Source organism: Planococcus citri, chromosome 5 (genome assembly GCF_950023065.1).
Source record: "Planococcus citri chromosome 5, ihPlaCitr1.1, whole genome shotgun sequence".
Taxonomy (NCBI): Eukaryota; Metazoa; Arthropoda; class Insecta; order Hemiptera; family Pseudococcidae; genus Planococcus; species Planococcus citri.
Window position 1 is genome coordinate 16,292,114 of NC_088681.1, and position 13,279 is coordinate 16,305,392.

The 13,279-nt window shown below is 34.4% G+C and overlaps 1 long non-coding RNA gene across 1 annotated transcript in view; it reads right to left on the reverse strand.

Annotated features, from left to right (window-relative positions):
* Nucleotides 1-13,279, reverse strand: part of LOC135849022 (uncharacterized) — an 82,383-nt gene that overhangs the window by 39,175 nt on the left and 29,929 nt on the right. Inside the window, exon 2 of the long non-coding RNA XR_010559479.1 lies at nt 856-1,102. This is a non-coding gene — a long non-coding RNA (uncharacterized LOC135849022). The remainder of the gene's footprint in view (nt 1-855; nt 1,103-13,279) is intronic.

Consider the following 13,279-nt stretch of genomic DNA (forward strand, 5'->3'; position numbering starts at 1 on the left):
GTTGAGTCTCGACTGTATTTTCCTCCATTATTATTACTTTTTTTTTCATTGCGCCCTCATCATCATCATCGTCGTCATCGTCAACGACGTCGAACATTTTTAATTAGGATGCTTTTTTTCTTCCTTTCCTCTTCGCCCTGTCTTATTTGCTCCCTTTGCAAGAGTGATGACGATGACGATGATGGTGGAAGTGTTGTAAGGTACTCGTATTATGTACATTGAAATACTCAAGGAGAGAGACCAGAGAGTGTGTAGTACGATGAGACGTCGTCGTTTTTAACATTTTCATTCATCGAAACGCGTTCGTTGTTTTTTTCTGCACTGTCTACGTGCATGTTAAATGGCTCATTCATAAATCAAGGAAGTTAAGCAGTACCTACACATACATATAAGAAGAAACGTACCGTAGATGTAAAAGCTTTTTTAAAACAAGGTGATGGCATTTATAGGTACCAACAACGTATACTGTCGTACATATTCACACTCGAGCACAGGAAATCACCAAGACGCTGAATAGAGTGTAATTTATAAGAAAAAAAAAAAATGAAATCCTAATGAGTAATTTCAAATACCCAGGCACCTATTTTTTTTTCACTTATCTGTTTGTTGTGTGGTTTTAAAAAAAAAATGCGTTAAAAGTGCTTTGTAATGAACAGGATCTGACGCGAATATGTAGACTACATCAGCTGTTTTGTACATAAATAACTCGACGAATAGGTAGACGAGCTTGGGAAAATATTCGCCATATTCGATGCATTTTTTTAAATCTCTCATACATTGTATTGTATAGAGGTATGTATCTGTATATATGTACTCTTAATGTACGATATGTCATTTAATACGATATTAATTTACCAAATTGCATATTCGACAGTTTCCTCATCATCGTAATAGTCGCCATTTTTACTCTGGTATCCTTTTTCAAACGATTGCGATTCGACAATCCGTCTCGTCGTCGTGGCTGAGGAATTTCCATTATGTTCGTGGGTGCTGCTGGTGGATGCATTTTCACATACGTACCTACTCGTAGGTACGATGATCGCTGTCATTGCGAATTCATCCACGACGACACGAGGAGTCAAATTTCAATGATAAGTGAGATCTGTAAGAATAAGAAAAAAAAAGTGTCATCAGTTTATAATGTGTAAAGGTACGCGACTATAGGTATAGGTAGGTGTATAGGTATCGAATTCGTGGAATAAATGCTATATGCATGATTAAAAATAGTTTCTTAATTAAGATAAAAAATTAATACGACGAAACGATGGTGTTATATTGTGAAGTTTCAATGGTTTTATAGGTATCAGCATTTTGATGCGTGTGGGATTGTATGATGGGCGTAGGATGAATTTTCCGCAAACGTCACGTCGATGATTTTTTTTTGTGCATGAGAATGCAGCTGAGGTCTGATTTGATGGGAAAATTATGAACGATATAGTCATAAGAGAACGAAACAGAACATTTTTATGTAAAATATGAAGATTTGAGTTTCATTTTTTGAAATTTTCGCAATTTTATGAACACCTAGATTTTATAAATGAAGAAAACGAGATGATCAAAAAGGAATCACTGATTTATTCTCAGAATTATGGGTTTCCAAAACCCAAGACATTGCAATAATAATAGTGTTTAGTTTTTCTGATTTGAAAAAAAAACTCATCCCTGAACACATGGACGAAGCTAAAGGTTTTGTGCAGGGGAAGAGGGGAGGCGGGGGGGTCAATCGAAAATTTGTCGACTGATATGTGAAAAAAATAGGTACCAATTTTGTCGAATAAAACGAAAGATGAGAAAACAGTTCTGCCAGTTGATATTATAGGTACCTACCTAGGTCTTATAGTCTATCAAGGATTTGTAAAAATTTTTCGTTTTCTCTGTTCAATTTTTAGAAGCTTCAAAAACGAGATTTTTTTATTTTGTAACAGACGAACAAATTCTCAAAAATTCGTATTTTGATAGGTAAAAAATTGAAAATACAGTGTTTTTTTTACGTAATTGTGAAGCGTTTGATTTATTTTGATTTCAAAATTTTAGAATTTAAATGATGATTTTTTCAGAAATTCCAAGTTTGAAAAAGAAAAGCAAACAGACTCGAATAAGCTAATTGTGAGGGCAAAAGAAGGTCTCAAAAATTTGTATTTTGATATGTATGTACTTAGGTGAAAGTCGAGCGTTGTTTTTTTTTTTTTTGGTTTCAAAATTTTTGAATTATACGATGGTTTCTTTAGAAATTTCAACTTCGAAAAAGAAAACAAACAGAACAGAACGAATTGAGAGCAAAAGCTTTCTAAAATACATATTTTGATAGGTAGGTGAAAATCAATGCTTTTTTATGTGAGGAGTTTGATTTTTTTGGTTTCAAAATTTCAGAATTTGAATGATGGTTTTTTTTTTAGAAATTTCAACTTCGAAATAGAAAAATAAACACGCCCGAACGGATTGAGGGCAAAATCTTTCGAAAATTCGTATTTTGAGGTGAAAAGGCAATATTTTTTTATGTGATGATAGTTCGATTTTTTTTCTATCAAAATAAACAAGACCGAACGGATTGAGTGCAAAATCTTTCGAAAATTCGTATTTTGATAGGTGAAAAAGCAGTGTTTTTTTATGCGAGGATAGTTTGATTTTTTTGGTTTCAAAATTTCAGAATTTGAATGATGGTTTTTTTTAGAAATTCCAATTTCGAAAAAGAAAGCAAATGGGCCTGAACGAACTGAGACCAAAAGCTTTCAAAAATTCGTATTTTGATAGGTGAAAAAGCAGTGTTTTTTTATGTGAGGATTCTGATTTGTTTGGTTCCAAAATTTTGGAATTTGAATGATGATTTTTTTTTTTAGAAATTCTACTTTCGAAAAAGAAAGCAAATCGGCCTGAACGAAGTGAGGGCAAAAGATTTCGAAAATTTGAGTTTCGAGAAGTAAAAAAAGCTTATTTTTTATGTGAGGAGTTCATTTTTTGAATTAGACATTTTTTGAGTGTAACTGTGAATACATATTATGATTTTTAGAAAGTTTAATTTCGAAAAAGAAAAGCTAAGAGGCCTGAGTGAAGCGAGAGAACCGAAGTTTCCAATATGTGACTTATAGGTAAGTCAAGAATTAAAGTATTGGTTTGTGTGTTTTTTTTACAAAAAGTCAATTTTTCCAAAGGCATTTTTTAAAAAAATGTGTATCCAATTCAAGTTTCAAAAAAGTCGACAAAATAGCTTCTTTATCAAGGCTAACATTTTTTAAAATGCGCAATTTGCCACCTTTTCAATTTTGCGACTGGGGGGTGTGAGGGTGAATCACCCCCCCCCCCCGGCAGGTAATTTATGGATTAAATTCAGATCTAAGGCGTTTCATTATGATTTTTTTGACTTTATTTTGCGAATTTATTTCGATAGACTCTTCTATTTTTGAGCTGACCCATCCCGATTTGAATGAAACCCTTCATCAAGCTGAATTACATCGAAAGTAAAGAGTATGTGCTAAAAATTCCATAACCAACATTTCAAGTAAGTAAGAAAGTTCATTTTTGAATTTTTAGCGAATTTTTAGAAATTCAAAAAATATAAAAAATCTGTTTTATGAGGGCGATATTTTCGAACATTTTAATGAAATTTAATTTTTTTCACGAATGTAGCCTGATGTGAATAATTAATTCCTCAAATCCAATTCCACTCGCATTCATCAATAACATCTAGTTTTGGGGACATTCTGGATCCTACATAGCGATTTTTCAATAATTTTCTGCAGAAACTCAAAATCATTGTGAAAAAATGAACCAATGTGATAAATTTCTTCAATTCAACTCTCTCACATTAACAACTCCTAGTTCTCGAGCCGTTCTGGAGCCTCCGATGATTTTTAAATTTTCTCCAGAAACTTCCAATATTGCACTGGAAGAACTAAAAATTAACTTTGGCGTTCATCACTTTGGTTGGAAATTAAGGAGGCACTCTCTCCGCCGTTTTGAGTGGTTACAGCGAAATTCCAAAAGTATACCACTTGAAAAGTAAATTTTTGACCAATTTGTAAATTTCATTAAAATGTGAATTACCGATCTACTTTTTCTGGAATTCAGGTATAAATTGGTCAAGAAGTCACTTTTGAACAGACATTTTGAAAACTCTTTGGTAACCCTCGCTAAAAGGGTTTTACAGGGGCTTGAGTTCATTTTAAGCCCTACCAGAGCAATTTGAAATTTCTTGGGAAATTTGGAAACTCACTGGAGGCTCTGAAAAGGTCAAATTGCGATTGTTTTCAAGTCTTATGATCGTGTACAAGCTCCAGACGATATTCTCGCCAAAAAAAGCCTTTCGCTATAACTTTCTTTGAAAATTTGTTTATTTCACATTTTCTAAGATTTTCAAATTGGTCAAAAATTTATTTTCGAATTGGCACTCGTGCGGAACCACCAAAATTAGCCTCTGGGTAAGTACCCAATAAGCAACTACCAAAGTTATACGCGCTAAAGTTCATGTTTGGCCTTTCCAGAGTAATTGGAGAAGTTTCTGGAGAAAATTTAAAAATCACTGGAGACTCCAGAATGACCCAAAATTAGTATTTGTAGATGTGCAGGAGTTTAAATCAGAGAGATTATTCACATTTTACGCAAAAAGTTTCAAAAGCACCGCTGAACTGTTTTTTTTTTAAATGTTCAAAAATTCACCCAAAATTCCAAAATAGACTTTTGCCTTTGAAATTGAAGTTTTGAGAATTTTAGCACATGCTTTTTCGATTTAGTTTAGTTTTGTTCAAATCGCCGAGAGTGCCAATACAAAAGTTTCCCTCGTTAGCATTTTTTGATTTTTTTTTTTGAATTTGCAAAAATTTGCCAAAAAAAAACTAAAAATGAACCTCAACATCTAAAATTTTTGCTGAGTGGGGGTTTGAAAACATGATCTTTTGATCTAATTCGGTCTCATTCAAATCGGAGTAACTGAGTCCAAAAAATTCCCTTATCTGATGAAATATTGAACTGAATTGTCAAATTTCTAGGTAACTATTCATTTTTTGTTATGAAATCTCACATATCACACACCCATAAAAACATCATTATACACTCGATACGTTGAATTCTAAATCCTAAAAAGTACCCAGAATTGTACAATTTGACTTATGTATAGGTATGCTACGATATCTTCTTAGTTCTTAGGTAGGTAGTAGGTAGGTACCCATGTTATGAAATAATACCACAGAATAATTATTTTTCGACGTTTTCCTTTCCATTTTATATGCATCATTATATAAACGATTATTCATAGATTACAATAATTCGTCGAGTACATGGCAAGACGACTAGTTCGTTGGCTTCAAATTACCTACCTACCTCATGGTACACGTACACCATAGAGAGCAAGAGCTTGTTATATACGAGTACTTATTCCAGAGACTAGAGATTTATTACTCGTGTAATACAACCATACATAGACTAAGCTGGGTATACTCGTAAGTACATACGTATAATTGTAAGAAATCTGCCAACAAAATTCATTGAAATTCTTATCAACTCGCGTGCAGTTATTTGTAACAAGCTATGCAGCTCGAAAAATCATTCGGAAATCTTTAACGAGTGGTGAAAAAGTTACTAATTAACACGTATATTTGCAAATTATTACTCGTATTCTTCATCCACGTGCATTTCTTACCTTAGGTACTCGTACATAAAGTTTAATTCCTAAGGTCTCAATTGAGGGCTATGTAAGGTTCAAGTTTACATTGCAACTCGTATGATAAAAATATTTGTTTCAAAAATTTTAAGACTCTATAAGAATTTGTGAGAGGAATCAACTTAAGGCTAGGAAGTTTTGAGGCACTCTGCAGACTGAACGAAGGCTTTTAAGCCAAAAATGATGAAAACCAATCATGCTCATGTCATCAGTTTCTTTTTTCTAGAAACTTTATTATTTTTAAAAACTTAAAATTGTTCATTTTAAGGTTCTCGGAACCAAAATGTTTCGTTCTTTAATTTTTTCCACTTTTTTAAAAATTTTTAAAAGTTTCTATCTCACTAAATTTTTAACTTTTTTCATAAAAATATACCTATTTTTTTAGATTTTTTGAATAATTAATGCTGATGGCTTTTGGGTTTTCTGCAGCTTTCCGCTCCTTGTTTCATTTTACTGGAAAATCGCTAGAAAAATTTTGGATTTTAACCCATAGACTTTGAAAAAGATTAAAAAAGTCACAAAGATGGTAAATTTGGCAAGAGAACTTTTCGAGACGTCCCCATCTGATATCAATGGGACCTTGATTTTTGAAAAGATTAGGGCCAGAAACTCCTATAACCAAAATTTCAGTTGCTCAAGTTGATTTTTCGATTTTTAGAGAATTTTTGAAAATTTATTTGACTAATTCAGGCGACTTACGCTTTTTTTTTTAAAAATAAATACATAGTTATCTATTCATTCAGACAAAATGATAAAAATTAGTCCTTGAACTAAAACCAGTCCCTCGAATCCAAATTTCACACCTTTGAGCGATTTTGGAGCCTCCAGCGCAATTTTCGATTTCTCCAGAATTTTTAAATTTTCCAAAAGACATGGAAATAAACATGGACAGCTAAAAATCGAGTTGTTCTCCAGGCTGACACTTCAAGTAAGTTTTTTTTACCAGAATTTTCATAAGAAAAAAGTACCAATAGATAAGGGTAAAAAATAAAAAATTCCCTGTTCGCAAAATTTTTTTAAAAGGACAAATCGTTGTATTTAGACTAAAACCAACTCTCAAAATCCGAATTTCACAGTTTCTTTCAATTCTGGAGCCATTTCAAAATTTTTGAGTAATCAAAAATCATGCTAAAGGCTGAAAAATTGCTCGAAGGTGCGAAATTCTGGATCGAGGAGGGGAGGAAAGGGGTTGATATTGGTTTCAGGAATACTCTTCATAATTTTTATAACTAAGAGTAAGTATTCATTTAAAAAAAACACACACAAATCGCCTGAATTAGCCAAATTTGGATTTTCAAAAATTTACCAAAAATCGAAAAATCAACTCGAGCATATAAAATGTTGCTTACGTGGGTTTCAAGTGCTGAATATCATTTTAGTTCTTTTTTTGACAATTTTTCCAAAACTGGAAAATCCAAAAACTTGCTGTACGCTCATAGAATATTCCTAAACGAGCCTCTTTTTTCACTCAAATTCAGAAGGTCAAAAATAGGGCACATACTAAGCAGCTTATCGCCTCAAATTGATTGAATTTTGAGTTTTTCACCGAAAACTGGCTCTAGAACTTTCAAAAATTCGGTTCAAGTCGAAAAATAAAATTAATTAGCATCCGAAATATTATTGAGTTGGTGTCATATCGCGAATGAGATGCCATTTCTCCTCCTCGCCCCTCCGCCCAACGTGTCGTTTTTTAGTTAGAATTTTCAGAAATATTTTTATCCAAGTTTGGCAGGATTTTGAGAACATAAATTTTGAATTTGATTTTTTTAAATGTGGCTATTTCTCATTTGAAAAATCGTGACTTTCATGGAGTGATTTTTGTTTTCAATTTTAGGAGAAAATTTCGAATTATAATCAACTGAATTGGATTTTTAAAATGGTTACCAAAATCAATCAAAAGATTCGCAAAAATATAAATAGATACTGGAAATTCATTTCAGCTCTTATGTGACAATTTTTCCAAAACTTGGAAGTCCAAAAGTCTACTGAAGGCTCCAGAACGATTGGAAACTATCTTTAAACGACTCGAGAAAGGCCAAAAATTGGATAAGATAAACAATAACTTTTTACCTTTCACCATTCCAGATTCGATAAAATTTAAATTTTTCAATAAGCAAACATCAAATTTTTGTGACTTTTCATCAAACATTTTGAGAAATGCCCAAAAACTAATTTTAAAAATAAATTTAAATTTAAAAATTTGAATAGATACAGATGTTTTATGTCAAGTTTTTCACTTTTCAATTTTCATAATTGATGCAAAAAAGTGCAAAATCACGAAAAAAAGGCGCAAAATTTCATTCAAAAATACCAAAAAACTACAAAATTTTGGAGTTGAAACTTCATTGAAAATAATTTTTTATCGTACTTTTCACAAATTGTAAATTTTCTGAAGATTTCCCCCTCGCTTGATTTTAACTTTTAAAGGTCAAAAGGAATTTTTGCTCCAACTTTAAGATAGAACAATACAAATTTTTTGTCAACTATAAAAGCATCGTTGAACATTGAAAATTACTCAACATTTTGTTTCCAACTCCCCCTTCCAAAATTTGCTCGGACCCCAAGCATGAAAAATACTGGAAAGGGACGGAGGAAAGAATTCTGGGGTAAAAAGTTAGGAAAATGGCGAAAAAATGGGGAAAATTTCCGTCTAACCATCCCACCCACTAACACACATCACTTCGTCATGCTTCCATCCAATTTGATTTTATTATTTAGATACAAACCGACGTGTGTTTCGTAAAAAGGGCCCATCTGCATTTTTCAAGATTTTTTTCACTGAGAGCAAAACTACTTCAAGAGCCAGAATTGGAAAGGTAAGAAGGGTCAAACTGTCTTAGGGTCAAACTGAATGATGCTTTTAATTCTATCTGTTAAAGCAGTTTTGCCCTGAGTGAAAAAAATATTGAAAAATGCAGATTGGCCCTCTTCATGAAACACCGTCGAAACCATGAAAGAATTTTGAATTTGAGTTAGCAAATATTTTGGGCCACTTTTGGGAATTTGGATACACCTAATTTTGCATTTATTCAGATTGCAATCAAAATACAATGGATTCGGGATTGGAAGGGTGCATGAAAAAAGAACTGGTCATTTCAATATAAGTGAGTCAAAAGTGAGTAAAAACAACTCTTTCATAATTTTTGCTCAAGAAATAAATTTTTCAAGATTTTTTTATCAACACTTTCGAAAAATGGTCAACCCCACCGAAAAAATTAAAAATTTTCAAGAACAATTAGGTAAACAATTTAAAAATAAAATACAATTTTTCATCAAGTAAGAAAATCAACTTTTCTGAAAAAATTTTTCAATATGGCTATGACAATTTTATAATTAAAGTCATCATAATTTTGGACCATTTTTTTCAACCTTTCCTCGAAATTATATCAAAAACACTACAAAAGGAAGTTGAAACTCTCATAAATCGTCTACATTTGAATCAAGTAACTGAAAAAAAAAAAATGATTAATCGATTATCGATTACCAAGCCAGAAGCTACTTGACCAGATAAACGTACCTACATATTTAGGGCATATAAATCAACATGATTTTTAGTAAACAAAATACCACCTTATCCTAATATTTCTGCCAAACACTTCTTAAACAGAAGCAGTGCATCCCACAAGACCCCCAGCCCAAGTAACCTAGGCACATTCAATCCTCATTACGTCTAAACCAGACATGTGTGCATTCATTTACGTATAATCTTGTACTCTGTTCTCCATAGATACCTACAACATCATCGTCGAAGTAAAAAAATTTCACATTACGAGCACACAGCACACGGTTCAGTTCGGTTCAATTACATCATGTGTATAAAAAGTGAAACAAATAATTATTCAATCAGTCTGGACGTTGGTGCGTCATTTTATATGTTATAACCGGTTGGCGGATTGTCGTTTGCACTATTTAATAACCACTGAAGATGCAAACTATAACCGTTATGATTACAATATTCATTGTACGCGGAACAAGTCTTCAGTCTTCTCTGTGCCTCAAGGATGCTCCTACAACAGTATTATTTCGAAATCCACCATCCACCATCCGCCACCAACCATCCAACCAAATAAACAACCACACTGTACCGTTCTCTCATCCAAATAAATCGTTTGATACAAAAACTCTCCTCTCTTCTCTGTAAAAATCCTTATCATTTTTTTCCTATACTCGTATTTTTTTCCCTACCCGGAATTCTCATACTCTCGTATCTTATCATTTGTCTAGCTGTAAAGTCTGTGTGTGGAGGATGGGCCTGGACCATGGACCGTTTTCCCTTCTCGAGAACCTGTTTACACGTTTCGAGCTCGAGAGGGATTAACGAAAACAATTCCGTCTCCTGTGTGTGTGTTTTTTTTTACCTATTTTCTTTTCTTTATTTTTTTTTTCTAATACCGAATTTCACGCTAGTGCCTCTGTTCTTACACGTGTCTGTCTCTGTGTTGTAGTGTGAAATTTCAACATTTTAAACAGGTTTACTAGACAGAAAATCGCATAACTCGATCTTGCAAATTTTTTTAATTCCCCTCATTCACGTAAACCGGCAATCAGCAGATTGACCTATATTTTGATCGCCAGATTTTTAATAAGAATTAATCATCTTGGATGCAACGACTATAGATACTTATGGCCAATAAAATTACACCAATTGGTACCTCTAGCTCATTATGGAGTGGAATTTTACCAATATTTTTTCAAAGTTCGTTGATTTTTTTTCTGGATGTGGGATCAGACTGTGGAGAGGCAAGATAATTTTTCAAGATTTTTTTTACCATATTAAAATAATTTTCTCGAATTTCAAAATAATTATAATTGGAATCGAGATTTTCCAAAAAAAAATCCAACACAAACTCGAAATAAAAATCAAACTTTATTTAACAAAACTATATAATTATTAAGCTAAAATTTACTCTCTACTTACAAATTTTTTTTTCATACCCCATAAATTCGCCAACGATCGCACCATCATCAGCTCGAACCACGAAAATCAACCACCATGTACATATACGAGAAACCAAACCAGCATCACCGGCATGCAACGGCAATAATACGAAATGGAAAGTTATATAACTGAGCCTTGAATGGGCAAAACGCTGGCAATTTATAAGTTTTGATGGAAACGCGCACGTCTTTCCAAATTCTAAACCAAGTCACGCCCATTGCGGGGTTCCATATAAAAATACGCCGCTCGGTGGTGAAAAGAAGGTGTTCCTGGTATTTCGGCATTGGTTTGAAAACTCAGACTTGCGTGTAAATTTCAGCCGCTTTTTACTCTCTGTATGTCTATAATATAGTAAATACTATAAATTCAAACCGTAGGCTGAACTGGAAACTTGCAACTGCAGCTAATTCCAGTCCAGTCTACTGTGTTTCCAATCCTTTTGACGGTGGCAAATTAAATAAATGTAGGTAAAAGGTGAACGAAATGTTGGCAAATGTTTGCTGTGTAGTATTCCAGCCAGGGTAATGTTCGATATGTCTGGAGTCTGCAGAATGGATGAGGGATGAGGCAGGGGGTTCGAACGTCGTGTAACGTATACTGGTATATGCGGCGACTGAGTGAATAATTTTAATACGAGTTAGTTGGTGAACGTTTTTTTTGTTTGAGTATTTTTGGGATTTTTTTTTGTACTTGAAAATGTGTAATTGTGTTTTGATGTTTTGTTAGTATGAGACTGGAAATTTTTTACGAGCTTTTTAGAGTGATTTAAAATGCCAAAATGATGTTTCAATTACATGTACCTATAGGATTTTATTATTTTGAAAAAAAATTGTTCGAGTTTTTTTAGAATATTTTTTATGTTAAATAAAAAATAAACATAAGCAAAAATATTTTAATTTTTGGATATTCCAGTAAAGTGGATTTCTTGTGGAGGGGGGGGGGGCTGTGGGCCATTTTGAAGAAATTTCGATACGTGAATCTGAAAAAATGAAGTCTTTCCTGCGATAAAAGTTTCAAAACATACTGTAGAGGGTATTCGAGGACCACAATTACTCGCCATAGCAGGGAACTTTATGCCCTCGGTCGGAGGCAGCACTGCTTAGCAGCGCGCTCTGGACGGATAGTTCCACCAGAGCTGACGACGACCGAAACGGACGGCTATGTCCGCCTCGCAGTTTTCTGATGGTCGCTTTAGGCAGAAGTTATAAGTTCATTGTTGTTCTTGTACAAAGTTGTAATCGAGTATTGTGCAATAAACCTCTGAAAGGAATATTGTGTTGACTTGTTTACTGTTAGTTAGTGGTGAATCCTTGTCTAAGTGTATACTAGGTAAGTTGGACGTGAGCTTACTCCAACCCATTTGTGGAAGAGTAAGTCTAAGTCAGTGTTTACCACTACATTGGCGCCTTGTACGCGGGTCTTACCCATAAAAGGTTGTTTTTGGGTTGGTCGTGGATTTTTATCCAAGGTCGTGGATTTTTATCCAAAGTCGGACGTTTTACTGGACGAAAAATTTCTTGTTTTTGGTCTTGGACAATTTACAAGCTTAGTCTTGATGGCCGTGTATTCGTAAAACGACGCGGAGGTCGGGAGCAGAAACTAGAAAAAATACCCAGGCGTCGGACGTTTTTCTGGATGAAAAATTTCTTCTTTTTGGTCTTGGGACGCTAATTCGTTGAATTACAAGCTTAGGCTTGATTGTCCGTGTATTCGTAAAACGACACGGAGTTCCAGGTCAGAAACCAGAAAAAATACCCAGGTTAGTGTTTTATTTGTTCTTATTGTTTGTTTTAATTCGTTGATTCGCGTAAAAAGTGGCCGTTTCGCGTAAGTGTTCGTGTAAACGTGTACAGGTTGCATACTGCACAACAGTTTTGTTGAGGTCCCGTCTGTTCGCAGCTTCGTACATTGTGCAGGCTCGGACACGCGATAGTGCCTACCTGTGAACAAAGAGGGTGTTACCTTTGTTTCACTTATAGACGCGTTCAGCTTTGCCGAGGTCCCGTCTGTCCGCAGCTTTGTACATTGTGCAGGCTCGGACACGCGATAGTGCCTACCTGTGAACAAAGAGGGTGTATCCTTTGTTTCACATACAGACGTGTTGGGTTTCTGTATTTTTTTTTTCATGGATGGAAATAGTTGTCCTGAGCCACAGGGTGGTAGAGACGGTTTGGTTTTACACCAAACGAGTTCATTGAATGGTCCTAGGTGGAATATAGGCAGTCCTATTTCCAGAAGCCTATTAGAAAGAAGACAAAATGGTCCGAATACTCACGTGACACTAGGTCGTCAAGGACAGAGTGCTGTCGTGGATGTAGGCCCGGACAGAGTATTAGGTGTGAGATTTAGGGCCACGGACGCGAGTACTGAAATGCCGAGAAATCAGGCACACTCGAATGTAAACCCAGACGATAGACAGCCTATACCTAATTTTAGTGATATGATGGACGAAATAATGCAGCAGGCTATTGACAGTATTGCCAATATGAGCATATCACAACCTGCTCAACAACAGCAGAGCAGGACAGGTATGGCTGGAACGAGGTCTTTTGCTTTTGAAGAGTCTTTAGGACCTGGTCCACAGACACGCGGATTACAACCCCAAATTAGACAACAGTTGTTTGTGCCTTGTAATAACTACGACACAGACAATACCCAACTAAGACGAATATCTTCTACTGGCTCGG